The sequence below is a fragment of the Rhinopithecus roxellana genome, chromosome 1, assembly GCF_007565055.1.
Source record: "Rhinopithecus roxellana isolate Shanxi Qingling chromosome 1, ASM756505v1, whole genome shotgun sequence".
In the NCBI taxonomy this organism is placed as follows: Eukaryota; Metazoa; Chordata; class Mammalia; order Primates; family Cercopithecidae; genus Rhinopithecus; species Rhinopithecus roxellana.
The window spans coordinates 204,008,511-204,022,962 of NC_044549.1; positions in this window are offsets into that span (position 1 = coordinate 204,008,511).

Consider the following 14,452-nt stretch of genomic DNA (forward strand, 5'->3'; position numbering starts at 1 on the left):
AAAAATGCTGACATCTTTGAAGCTGTCTTAGATTGGGTTCCCTGGAGGCTGACCACGAAATGAAAAGTTGTGGGCCCGAGGCTGACTGTGGCATGCTCTCAGGAGACAGACGTGTGAGGAAATGAGGACGGCAGGATTGGGAGAAGCTCGTCCGAAATGTGGCCTCAGCCAATCTGATATCCCCAGCAGCTGAAGGACGTCTGTGTTGGCCTGAAGAGGGAATCTGTGCAGTGGCCACAGCTCCCTCCACAGATGATAACATGTCTCATGATACATCACTACGATGGGGACACCAAAGACAAACGGACATAAGTGTCATCAGCCCAAAGAGTAATTAAGATTACTTCCTGCACAAGGAAATTTGAAATGTCCTAAATCTTAGTTATATACGGAAGAAAATGATAATGTTCCATCATTTGATGTTCTATCATTTGACAATAATCTCAAAATTCCACATGATGTTACAATGAGTGGTGAAACTGAAACAGTTCTAGATGATCAATGACAAACAATACAATTTCAGGCCGGGTGTGGTGGCTCAGTCTTGTAATCCCAGCACTTTGGGAGGCTGAGGCAGGTGGATCACTTGAGGTCAGGAGTTCAAGACCAGCCTGGCCAACACGGCAAAACCCCATCTCTACTAAAAATACAAAAATTAGCCGGGTGTGGTGGTGTGCATCTATAATCCCAGCTACTCAGGAGGCTGAGGCAGGAGAATCACTTGAACCTGGGAAATGGAGGTTGCAGTGAGCTGAAATCATACCACTGCACTCCAGCCTGGGTGACAGAGCAAGACTCCATCTCAAAAAATAAAATAAAATAAAATAAAATAAAATAAAATAAATTAAAATAAAATAATAAAATAAAATAAAATAAAAGTAAAATAAAATTTCAACCAAGCCTACTGAAGACTGGGTTATATTTCCATTCTTTCTGTGGGAAATTATGTTACACAGTTATTGTATGAGAGGTAAAGTATATGCAGCAGAAAGATATGGGAAAAAGGTATTGTAGAATTTTCTAGGCAATTAAGAAAAAATATTGTAATTTTTCTACATTTTATGATATCTATGTTGTTTATAAGCTTTTTAAAAAGTGTAATTTGTCACCATTTCTTTTCTCATTCTCAACAGAGATCTGCTTTCGTTTCTAACATTTTGTTCATAATTGTGGGCTGGTAATATTGCAAGCTTTGGCCATAAAACCAGGATCCACACTGAGATCCCACGACCTCACCGTCCTCCCTTCCTCAGGTGTCCTAGAGCTTCCCTTTGGCTGAGCCCGACAGAAGTCAGGGAGCCGCTCGAGGTCAGCCTCAGGTGGAGAGCACGATGACAGAGGGTGGAGAGAGGATCAGGAGGCACACATTGTAGCTAGCAGGCACAGCTCAGCAGTATGGAGCCAAATCATGGAGTCCTTGAAGGCTAGACTCAGCTTATTATTCATGGAAAAATGACATCTGAGTGACATAAAGACAAAATCTATATTGAACGAGCCTTTAATCCAGGGTTGTAGAAGACGCCTGCCACTCACCACGGGTGAACTTTGGTTCACACGCAGGCTGGAGGATGTGTCTGTTCCTTCTCTCCTCTTCTGTGGCCTGGAAAATTTGCGTCCCAAGGAAACTATTGGGAAGAAGCCAGCGAACAACAACATGAAGGCGAAGGGGCAGAGCACCACCACCGTGGACATGACCACCCTGAGCCAATCAGAGGCTGCCACGAGTCCGTTGATGCTGTTAGTAGCCCTGATATCCTGAGTGTCCAGGTACATCCACCCACCTCCACGCTGTAGCTGAGGCCCTGTTTTCTTTTTTCTGCCTCACCCAGTCAACTCCCAGAGGCAGCTCTGCGTGGCCAGTGCCAGCTGCACAAACGGAATCAGAGAGCCCTCCCGCCCTTGGAAGATAGGAGCCCAAGTTTGGGGTGGAGGTGCCAGAACCGAATCCTCTGTTGACTCTTCTGTGACTGCCCTGGGGAAATGAAATCCTGGCCTCTTTCCCCAGGTCTTTTCCTGTCCTGTTGGATCCTGAGAGATTCCAGAGTGACCTTCTTTCCTCTTCTCATCCCATCAACCCTCTCTTTGATCTCTACCACACTCTTTCCTCCACCACAAGCAAGGACTCCTGGATCTGCCATTATCTCCAGCCAGCTGGCCTTCCTCGGATCCTTTTATCCAACTTCCTGTGACGCACCCCTGCTCGGGTGTTCCAAAAATACTTCAAAGGCAATCTATTCCAGACCAAACTCACCAAATCCTGACAACCTTCCCGCTACAATAGTGCTCAGATCTGTTGTTTCCCATTCTCTCTCCTCTTTACTCCCCTCCTGGCCAGTCCATTGTCTTAACCTCCTCCAGCTAGACCCCGTTGCAGCCACTCTGCTCAGCCCCCTGCCTTGAGAGTCCACCCCACTCACAACGCCATGGTGAGATTCCTAAAACAGAGCGTGTCACTCCTCCACTCAAACACCTTCTGGGGCTCCCTGTCACCTTAGAAATGGAATCCAAACTTCTCAGCCTGGCCATTTTTATTCTGTAGTCAGGCATGCATGTGGTATTGCAGTTATTTTAAAATAGAAAATTACATACTTGCCCCCAAAAAACTTCTCCCCACTCCCCATTAGACAGCAAAGTTCTCGAGGAGGAGACAGGGCCTGGTGCACGACTGGCACCCAGGAGATGCTTGCTTAGTGAATGAGCACTTTCACCTTGGCCTCTCTTTCTACTTTCGTCACTCACTTATGTCTCCAACCCACCCTCCCCAATCAGGCCAGTCAAACCCACGAGCTCACCGCTCACCCGCGTGCCCAAATTCACCTGTCATCTGTGCTGTTCACATGTATCACACTGAGGGCTTTCTTCCCTAGCCCCCGCCACTACTTTCCAGCCTCTGCCCACATGTGCATGTGGGAACACAGGCATGCACACATGCACTTGTCACATATACACGGCACACACAGCACATGCAACACAGAGACCACACACATGGGCACATGCCACATATACACGGCACATACACCACACACACCACACAGAACACATGCACATAAGAACATACCACATATACACGGCACACACAACACACACAACACACAGACCACATACACACTGGTACATGCCACATATACACGGCACACACACCACACACAACACACAGACCACATACACATGGGCACATGTCACATGCACACTGCACACACACCACACACGCATGCACACAGCATACAACACACACCACATGCATATGTGCATATGCCACATATACACTGTATACACACAGCACATGACACACACACTACATATTGCACATGACACTGCACATACACACCACACACATGCACCCCCCCCACACACACATGCACATACACAAACTCACACACTGCTCTATGAAGCCTTTCTTGCTTCTTTCTCCCCTTTTTTCTCCCCAGGAGCTAATCTCCTCTCACAAGTTCCACAGGATTCGTGTGCCTCCCATGGCACAGAACATATTTTGCTGACGTATTTCGCTTACTGGTTTACAAGTCTTATCTCCTCTACTAGACAGACAGAGCCTCCAGGACGCAGCTGGACAGTAAGCATGTTTTTCTCTCCAACAGCAACTGGCCTACAGTGGGCATTTAACACCCCATTGTGAATGAATGCATTTGCCCGTCAAAGCATGAAGGTCTTTCTTCTTGCTATGGTTTAAACATTTATTTTATTTCCACATATGTAATTCATGATTACATTCTCACTGCAAAAAAACAATATAAATCAAGCTAAAGTTCCTTTTGCTCAGCCCCAATCCCAATCCTCTCCCCATTTACATACCTATAAAATCCAGGTGTAATATAGTTTTGCGCGTTTGTTAGTTTGTTTTTTACAAAAGTGGTATTTGGTATAAAATACTCCGCAGCTTGATTCTTTCCCTTTGCAATACGTCAAAGATATTTTTTTAATCTTTCTATGTATTAGATACATAGTATCTGATGGTAACAGCTGCAAGATACCGTCATTTGTATGTGTCAAGGTTTATTTAACCACTTCTTTATTGGTGGACATTAGCTTTTTCCAGTCTTTTCTTTTTCTTTTTTTTTTCTTAGATGGAGTCTTGTTCTGTCGCCAGGCTGGAGTGCAGTGGAGCGATCTCAGCTCACTGCAACCTCCAACTCCTTGGTTTAAGTAATTCTGCCTCAGCCTCCCCAAGTAGCTGGGATTACAGGCACGCACCACCATGCCAGCTAATTTTTGTATTTTTTGTAGAGACAGGGTTTCACCATGTTGGCCAGGATGGTCTCGATCTCCTGACCTCGTGATCCACCCAGCTTGGCCTCCCAAAGTGCTGGGATTACAGGCGTGAACCACCGCGCCCGGCTTTTCCAGTGTTTTCTTACGGCAATGCTGCACTAAGCATCCTGTACATTGCCTCTTGCACATGCCTTCTAGAATAAAGAGAAGAAGTAGAACTTCTGAGTCAAAAGAAACGCACATTCAAGCTCATATTAGATTTAAGCAGAACAATTATATTAGATGTTAAATTAACTTCCACAGAGATTGGATTTATACTCCCCCAAACCCTTGCCATCACTTGATATTATAAATCTTTAACATTAGCATCAATCCAATGAGAGAAAAAAGGCATTGCCTTACTTTAATGTGCTTTTTCCCATTTATTCCAAGTGAGGCTGAGTATCATTGTATGGGTTTGTTGGCCATTTGGCTTTTCTCTTCTGTGATATGTACATATTATTTGCCCACTGCTGTATTTGGTAGCTTGCCTTTTTCTTATTGATTTGTAGGATATCTTTATAAATTATAGCTATTACTTCTTTGTCTGTTATTAATCAGTATATGCTGGAAACATTTTCTCTGAATCTGTTGCTTGTCTTTTAATTTTCTTGAGTGTGTCTATTTTGCTTCATGTGATTTCTTTATTTTTAATTTTATTTTTTTAGAGCTGGAGTCTCACTCTGTTGCCCAGGCTGGAGTGCAGTGGCGCTACCTCAGCTCACTGCAACCTCCACCTCCTGGGTTCAAGTGATTCTCTTGTCTCAGCCTCCTGAGTAGCTGGGATTACACATGCCTGTAATCCCAGCTGCTCACCATGCCAGGCTAATTTTTGTATTTTTAGTAGACATGGAGTTTTATCATGTTGGCCAGGCTAGTCTTGAACTCCTGACCTCAGGTGATCCATCTGCCTCGGCCTCCCAAAGTGCTGGGATTACAGGTGTGAGACACTGCGTCTGGCCCAGGTGATTTCTTTTTGATCCAAATTTGCTTTTTTCCAAATGAATATCTGATGGTGCCAGCATTCTTTGTGGAAATACTAATCTATTCCCTGATCATGTGAATAGCACTCTTACCATGTAGTAAAATTTCCCGTCTACAAGGATCTATTCCTCAACTTTAAACTTTCCTTTATCACTCCATTTAAAGTCTGTTTCTTATAAACAGCATCAAGATAGATTTTTGTGGCTATGCGTGATGGCTTGTGCCTGTAATCCTAGCACTTTGGGAGGCCATGGCAGGTGGATCACCTGAGGTCAAGAGTTCAAGACCAACCTGGCCAACATGGTAAACCGTCATCTCTACTAAAAATACAAAAATTAGCCGGGCGTGGTGGTGGGTGCCTGTAGTCCCAGCTACTTAGGAGGCTAAGGCAGGAGAATTGCTTGAACCCGGGAGCCAGAGGTTGCAGTGAGCAGAGATCACACCACTGCATTCCAGCCTAGGTGACAGCGAGAGACTCCGTCTCAGAAAAAAAAGGATAGATTTTTGGTTTTTTAGCCCAGTCTATATTCTGACTTCGAAAGAGATAATTCAGTTCATTCACATTTAGTGTACAACTGTTGTATTTCATTTTATTACTTCCAGCTTATGTTTCTCATGATTTTTTTTCTTAATTTTAGTGACTTGCTCAGGCTGCTTTCCATCCTTATTAATGTGGACATTTTCATTCCATGAATGGTTATATCACCTTTCCTTTCCTGGTGTTCATAATCAAACTCTATTTCTTTAGTATTATAGGGATACAAGATACGATTTCTCCACTTAGACACTCTATTCTCTGACTATTTCTCCACTTCAGGTGCTTCTTCCCTCCACCAGTGAGATATTCAGAATACTGTTACTTTCCCAAATTTCTTCCTGTCGCCCCAATTAGTCTATGGGATGCTTTTACTCCCCATGCCCTGTCACCAACATCCAGGTGCAGCTGAAACTGCTTAGCACTTTTCTTTCTAAATCCCGTCTCTACTGAAAATACAAAATCAGCCAGATGTGGTGGCGCATGCCTATAATCCCAGCTACTCGGGAGGTTGAGAATTTCCTTTGCAGTATTTCACTTCTATTTTAAGAATCCCCAGTGTTACACATTTCCAGACAGTCTGTCATTATTCATTTATACTTAACAATACATGTGTATATATCAATACCTACACAAATACATATATATATGCACACATATGTGGGTATAGTTAAATATGTATACACACACACACACATATATAGTTAAGCATGAATGTGATAGAATGATGAATGATAATTCACTTCTGTTTCCTCTTTTCTTCTCTGTTAGAATTCATTGGATTTTGGCTGAAGTTTTTTTTTTTTTCTGAGATGACCTAAGTGATCCACCCACCTTGGCCTCCCTAAGTCCTGGGATTACAGGGCGTAAGCCACTGCGCCTGGCTTATTTTGGTTGAGGTAAAACTCTTTTCTTCAGAGAGTGCATGTGAGTGATGTAATTTTTGAATCCGTGTGTGTGTGTGTGCGCGCGCTTCACTCCTGTGGGTGAATGATGGCTTGGCTAGGTACAGAATTCCAAGGCTGCAGTCTTTATAACCCAGGAGTCTGTATCTGTTAGGCCGCTGTCTTTTTGTCCTTGTTGGCCTCTGCAATTCAGTTATTGGTCCCCTGTTAGGTCTCCTAAATCTGCCCTGCAAATGGCTCCCATTTTCCCTGACAGTTTCTATCCCTCTGCATTTTGCTCTGTGGTTTGCAGTATTCCTCACATTCATCTGTCAAGCCACGAATTCAAGCCTCATCTCTGGCTATCTTTCCACTTAAATTATCCATTTCACTTTTTGGTTAAAAAAGAATGTTTTGGCCAGGCGCGGTGGCTCATACCTGCAATCCCAGCACTTTGGGAGGCCGAGGCGGGTGGATCACTTGAGGTCAGGAGTTCAAGACCAACCTGGCCAACATGGTGAAACCCCGTCTCTGCTAAAGATACAAAATCAGCCAGGTGTGGTGGCGCACGCCTGTAATCCCAGCTACTCAGGAGGCTGAGGCAGGAGAATCACTTGAACCCGGGAGGCAGAGGCTGCAGTGAGCCGAGATCGCGCCACTGCACTCCAGCCTGGGCAACAGAGAGAGACTCCGTCTCAAAACAAAGAAAAGAAAAAAAAAGAATGTTTTGAAGTTTCCGGCCATTTTTGTTGAGTTCTGCTGCTGCTACTGTTGTTGTTGCTCTGTGCTCTGTCTCCTTGGAAGCTCTGCGGAAGCCTGCTCTGGAATTTTGGTGCGTTCCTCCCTGTGCGCCTTCCGCCTCCTTGGTATGTTGTTTCGTTTCTTTGCCTGACCCCTGTGGCTCAGCAGCTAGAAAACCACAGGTTGTTGGGGGGCCTCGGTGCTGTTGGTCCCTGGGGGTCCAGGTAAGAGCAGGCAGACCGGTAGGCGTTCCCCATGGAGCAAGAACAGCTGCTCCCGGGTCTCGCAGCTCACCCGCTCAGTTCCTCCTTGGCTTTTCAGGGGCTAGGGAGACAAGTACGTGAATGTGGCCAGAGCCACACTTCCCTTAGAATCTCATCCAGGCTCTCTTAGAGGGCAGAAAGCCCCACTTCGCCAACCCAGCATATTTCCTTCAGGCTCTTGCCTGCCTGCTGCCCCCATTAACAGCTTGGCTTGGAAGAGGTGGTGGGTAGCGGCTGGAGTGGGATGTTATGTGGAGGGAAGGTTGACACACGAAGCTGCTGCTGTCCAGAATCTCTGTTTCTTCACACTCTGTTCAGGTTTTCTGGTCTCCAGAGTCAGGCAGTCCCTGTGTCACTACCTCAGAGTTGTTTTGTTTGTTTTTTGAGACAGAGGCTCACTGTGTCACCCAGGCTGGAGTGCAGTGGCGTGATCTTCTTGGCTCACTGCAGCCTCTGCCTCCCGGGTTCAAGCGATTCTCCTGCCTCAGCCTCCCAAGTAGCTGGGATTACAGGTGCCTATCATACCTGGCTAATTTTTGTGTTTTTAGAAGAGATGGGGTTTCGCCATGTTGGCCAGGTTGGTCCTGAACTCCTAGTCTCAAGCGATCCACCCACCTCGTCCTCCCGAAGTGCTGGGATTACAGATGTGAGCCACCACTCCCGGCCTGAAATTTTTAATTGAAGTAAAATAGATATAAAATTTACCATCTTACCCATTTTAGGGATATGGTTCAGTAGTGTTAATTGCACTCACATTGTTCTGCAACCATCTCCAGAACTATTTTTATCTTGTAAAGCTGAAACTCTACACCCATTAAACAACACATCCGCCTTCCTCCCTCCCCAGCCCCTGGCAACCACCATCCTACTTTCTGTCTCTAGGAATTTGACTACTCTAACTACTTCCTGTAAGTGGAATCAAACAGTATTTGTCCTTCTGTGACTGGCGTATTTCACTTAGCGCAATGCCCTCGAGGTGCATCCACGTTGCGGCATGTGTTGGAATTTCTCTCCTCTCTAAGGCTAATGGTGTCCCCTGTGCGTACCACGTTTTGTTTATCCCTTCAACCGTCGACGGGTACTTACGTGGCTTCCACCTTTTGGCTGTTGTGAATAATGCCATCACCCAGCTCTAGCAATTATCAACTCAGGGCCAATCCCGCTGCAACGGTAACCCCACCCACCTCCCCATTTCATATCATTTTGAAGTAAATCTGAATGAGGTATTTTACCATTACCTTTTCTGTTTGGTTGAAGATCACTCCCATGGAGAATCAGAGCCCAAAACTAACAAATACTGTTCCACCCCAAATTGTTTAAAAGTGTTTGGCATGAAGATGGCAGGCAGAGGAGGTGGGAGGCTGCCACAGAAAGAAAGGGTGGATGAGGAAGGAGAAGTGGGTCAGAGAGCAGCTAAGGCTTATCCTAAGGACATGAGCTTCTGCTCTCCCTCAGTGCCACCTCTTTCCCCCTCAAACCTAGTCCTCAGGTTCCTGAAGCAGGGAAGACTCCAAAGGTTTCAGACCACTGCAACCATCCTCGTTTTAGGGTCCAAGAAGAGGCTCCGCAAATTTCCAGCCTTTGCCTGCAGCTGGGGCACTTTGCTTGGTGATATGAAAGCTGGAGCCAAGCTACACCTTGAACTCACTGACACTGCCTTAAGAGCCAAGATCTATTCCTGGAGAAGAGATTAGTGGAAATTCCTCAGGAAGAAACTGGCTGCCTGAGAATGCCAGGAGGCATCTCTAGATAACCGATCCAGAACAAGGGTTCTGATGTTCATATCACTTGAAAATTATGCTGGGTACCTGGATGTGGCACAATTTAATTAAACTAGCTTAGCCTCTATTTGGTCATCCTCCAGAGCAGGCAGAGGACCTCGTCTAAGACTCAGCTTGGAGGCATGATGTCCCTTTGCCTCCATCGTCTTGAGAAATGGGGCCTTGTGCTAAGGGAACACAGCAGCAAATGGGCCCTTCCATTCTGGACGGGCCTGTCTTTATCTGCTTTGTGGCCTTGGAGAAAACAAACCCAGTCACTCTCTGCTTTCGTTAGAGGCCCTTCTCCTTATAGCCTTCAGTTTTCTCTTCCTCAACCCTATCAACGTCATGAACAGCTCTTTAACATTCCCCCTGGACAGCCCAAGCCTGGGCTGGCTTCCATCCAAAAGGAATCGTTGCTATAGAAATTCTCTGGTCTCTTCCCAGCCAGCCGGTAGCCCTGTCCTCTCTCCTTCCCACCTCATTGGTTTGAGATTTCTGTCCACAACTCATGAGGAAGGCCCATGAGTGTGGGTTAGTCCAGAGTTGGGTCTTTAACACTGACCCACAGGAGCTGAAGTATCTGGTGCCTGTTTGTCCCCAGGGCAATCGGTAGGCATGTGTCCTGAGCTGGTGACATGAAAGTGCTCTTGGGTGTCAGAGAGGTGGCGTCCTGCGCTGCAGAGTGGAGCTGTACACCATTCTGTCACAAACTCTCCGATGGACACAGACCTATCCCTTCTTCTCCCTGAGCCTTGGTTTTCCCATAAAATCAGGAGGTTGAACTGCGTGCTCTCTCAGGCCCCTTCTAGCTCTGAGTCTACCGGAAAAAAAAGTAACAAAATGGAAATGAGAAGCACCAGTGTGGCTCCAGGGCCTATGTCAGAGACCTTTCGAGGCTGCCTGGGTCAAACACGGAGAAGGAAGAATGGGAAGGAAGTGGGAGCTCCAGGTAGGGTTGTGACCTGTGTAAGAAGAAAGAGGCCAGAGAGCTTGGAATGGCAAATGAATTGATCTGGCCTGAGGAGGGGCTGGGCTGGGTGAACTCAGAGTTACAAAGACTTGTTCATGATGTCGCACAGATGGTGTCTTGGGACACCGTTGAGTTCAGGCAGCTCTGAGGACCTGCAGCCTGACATGGACCTGGGTCCACAACAGCAAAGAATTTTTATTCTTGGTACATAAAGGCAGCTGCAGAGTTCAACCAATACCCCAAGATTTGGAGCCCAAGGAGGAGTCTACCAGGAACTGCAACAAGGGGAGAAGAGGGCGCGAGAGGCCCCCAACCTGCACGATGCAGCGGCTCTCAGGCCTGCAAACACAACTGAGATGCCTGGAGGGCTGGCTCCTACCCTAGCGCACCTGACCCAGGAGGTCTGGGGTGACGACTGAGAATCTGCCTCTTTCAGAAGTTCCCAGGGGATGCCGATGCTGCAGTCTGGAGGTCGCCCTTTGAGAATCACTTTATTACAGAGATCGGGGGAGCTGCCACCAGGGCTGGTGAGCATTTCTGCCCCCTCATCAGGTGTTTGCCAGCTAAACCTGTGTCTTCATCTGTAAAATGGGGTTGATAATAAGGTGAGCAGTAAAGAGTAGATCCATGTAAGTAAATAACTTGCAATAATGCCTGGCACAAAGTAAATGCTCAACAAATGTTAGCTCTTGGTTCTTCTCTGCATGGTGGCTGATGGGTGTAAAGCCTCTGGCACATGGAAACTTGCTAATAATAGTTTTTATATATGTGGTTTGTGTGCAGATACCAGTAGCAGAAACACTAGAGTGGCCTGGACAATGAAGGGAATCTTTCCCCTCCCACAACAAGAAGCCCAGCGGGGAGCAGTCCAGGGCTGGTGTGACAACTCACCAGCTTCTCCCAGGACCCAGGTTCTGGGCAGCAAGGAGGAGCAGCAGGAAGGTCCAAAAGGCAAACTCCCTCTTCTTATGATGTTGCCTCTTTATTCTCAAAGAAGAGCCCAGCCCAGAGACATCGTCAACATCTCACTGGCCAGAACTACGTCACATGGCCACCCCTAGCTGCCAGGGAGGCTGGGAAATTAAGTACTTCAGCTTTCTAGACTCTGTGGTAGTGATGGCAAGGGCAAGGGGCTGAAGTGGGTGTTGAGAGAACTAACCAAGCTGTCGGCCACGCGATGGCTCAGAGCCTGGGAACCATGTCAAGTTCGGTGAGCCATGGGAGCTTGAGGTCTACAGTTCACTCTATGTCCTTAATTGATTCTGTGCCTGTGTGTGTGTATGTGAGAGAGAGAGAGAGAAGATAACTTGTGAGTGAACCCTTTGTTCTTCATCCATTCTCCATCTTATGCTCCCCCGATAGCCTAGGTACTTCCCCAGGTTCCTGCATTTCTTGACCACTCACCAGACCAGACACCATCTCAGCACTGAAGACACAGGCACTCTGGACAAGGCACATGTGTAGCCCCAGCCCCCATGAAGCTTACAGTCTAGCAGGAAAGACAGCATTAAAAATCTTTTTTAAAAGTTTCTAAATGACAGGGACTTGCCCGTGAAACGGAATTGAATCTGGTTTAGCTGATCAAAAAAGAGAGTCTAATTTGCCATTAGACTACCATTTTAGTAATCCCTAGTTCTGAATGTCTGCCTTGTAGTAGGCCCTCAGAAAATACCTGCTGGGGCCAGGCGCGGTGGCTCACGTCTGTAATCCCAGCACTTTGGGAGGCCAAGGCGGGTGGGTCACGAAGTCAGGAGTTCGAGACCAGCCTGGCTAACACGGTGAAACCCCGTCTCCACTAAAAACACAAAAATTAGCTGGGCGAGGTGGCTCATGCCTGTAATCCCAGCTACTCAGGAGGCTGAGGCAGGAGAATCGCTTGAACCCAGGAGGTGGAGGTTGCAGTGAGCCAAGATCACACCACTGCACTGCAGCCTGGAGTGAGACTGTGTCTCAAAAAAAAAAAAAAATCTGCTGAAGGTAGATGTTTGAGTTTCTGTTTGATCTCCCTGCCTAGAGTCGTCGGCTCTTTCGGGTCAGAGGGCATGGCAGATTTATTTTCGTATCCTCAGTGTCTAGCTCAGCACTGGCACGCAGTAGGAACTTGGGAAGTATTTGAGGAATGGAACGGAATCCTGTTTATGTCCTCCATAAAGACCGTCAACTTGGCAACTGGGCCGGAATCCTCGCTGGGTGTGTACTCCCTGCGTCACTGTTGTACATTCAGAGCAATGAATTATTTTAAACCTCATAAACTTTTATTTGTGTGAGGCCACAGTCTCACCCTGGCACAAAATACACACATCTCGTTCCCATGAGGTCACGGCTGGGGGAGATTAACTCGGAGAGCCTCGGCAGGTTTAAATATCTGCGCGCAGCAGCACGCTGCCCTGCCTGGCTTCCCTCCATGCTGCCCTGCCCCCGCTCTGTCTGCAGGAGCGATGATTGTGGCTGAGACCTCTTTCGCCACCGAAGGAAGGAGTGGGCCATTCACAGAGAAATGGACTGAATGTCTTTCTTCCCTTTTCCCTTTTACCTTCTTGTTTCTGAAATTTTCTCTGACCTGAGACCTGAAAGGCATGTGCCCGCCTCCTAATCGCTGCTGCCCCGGACAAGGAGTCTTCAGTGGACCCTTCCCTCCGTTCTTAGGCCTTGAGGTCAAGTCAGTGGAAAAGTGCTCTGCCATGACAATGCGTAGAATGTCAGTTTTATCCCAATTCAAAGGAAACACAGCATAATAGAATTTTCTCAACTGTAAATTTTTCTCTCCTATGTTTTTCTTAAGCTCTTAATGGCTTTCTTTTGACCACTGGTGAGATGAAGGCACAGCAAGTGAACTATTTTGCCGAAGCTCCAGACACATCACTGTGGGCCTGCGCTAACCTGGACTAATTGGAACAGCATTGCTCCTGGTCATGCTCAGAAGCCACCTGCTGCCTGGAAGGCAGGGAAGGGAGGTCAGCTTGACCTGCTGCTTAATTGTGTCCAGATGTCTCTATACTCTGATCCACATACAGAAAAGGACACTCAGATGTGAAAAGAACATCTCCACTTGACTCAAAATGTTTCTTCAGAGTGACAGTGACAGTGAGGTGACAGTGACACTGAGGTGACAGTGACAGTGAGGCAATAGTGACAGTGAGGTGACAGTGACAGTGAGGTGACAGTGACAGTGAGGCGACAGTGACAGTGAGGTGACAGTGAGGTGACAGTGATGGCGAGGTGACAGTGACAGTGAGGTGACTGACACTGACACAGACGACCAGTGACACTGAGGTGATAGTGACAGTGAGGCAATAGTGACAGGCAACAGTGACAGTGAGGTGACAGTGACAGTGAGGTTTACAGTGACAGTGAGGGAACAGTGACTGACAGTGAGGTGACAGGGACAGTGAGGTGACAGTGACAGTGAGGCGAGCAGGCTGGCTGGGAGCCTGGCAGTCTTAAGTTCTCATCTTAGCTCTTCTACTCACTCACTGTGTAACTTTGAGCAAGTTACTTAACCTCTATGAGCCTCAGTTTCTTCATCTGTAAAATGGGGAGGTGACTGTGTCCCTAGGGTTTTTGGTAGGATGAACTAAGCAGATACATGAAGACTGGCTGGCAGGACCCCTGATTCAAGAGAAATGGCCGTGATTATTACTCTGATTCATATTGTTTCGGTGGCTAGGTGGCTATTTTGTGGGGAGAGGGTGTAACTTGATCACAGGTATGTACAACCAGAAGCACATGGTTCCAGCTGTCCTTACAAAAGCTTCAGGCTATAGAGTCCTACGTTGTTCTACTTACTGTATCCTCCTTAATTCTTGATCCATCCCTCAGCCCCTCTTCCCACTCACTTAGATAGAGCAGAGGCCTGTGGTTTTCCTGCTGGCATTTTGTTCAGACACTGGTCTCCGAAGGTCTTTCCTGCCGCTTGGAAGGACGGAGGAATACAAGGATCGAGAATGTTTGACTCTTGGAAGGAGACACAGGGTTTCACGGGATTAGCTGACACAGCATGTCATCACCTTTCTGCTGCTCCCTAAGGCGAGGGGGGATGTGTGTTA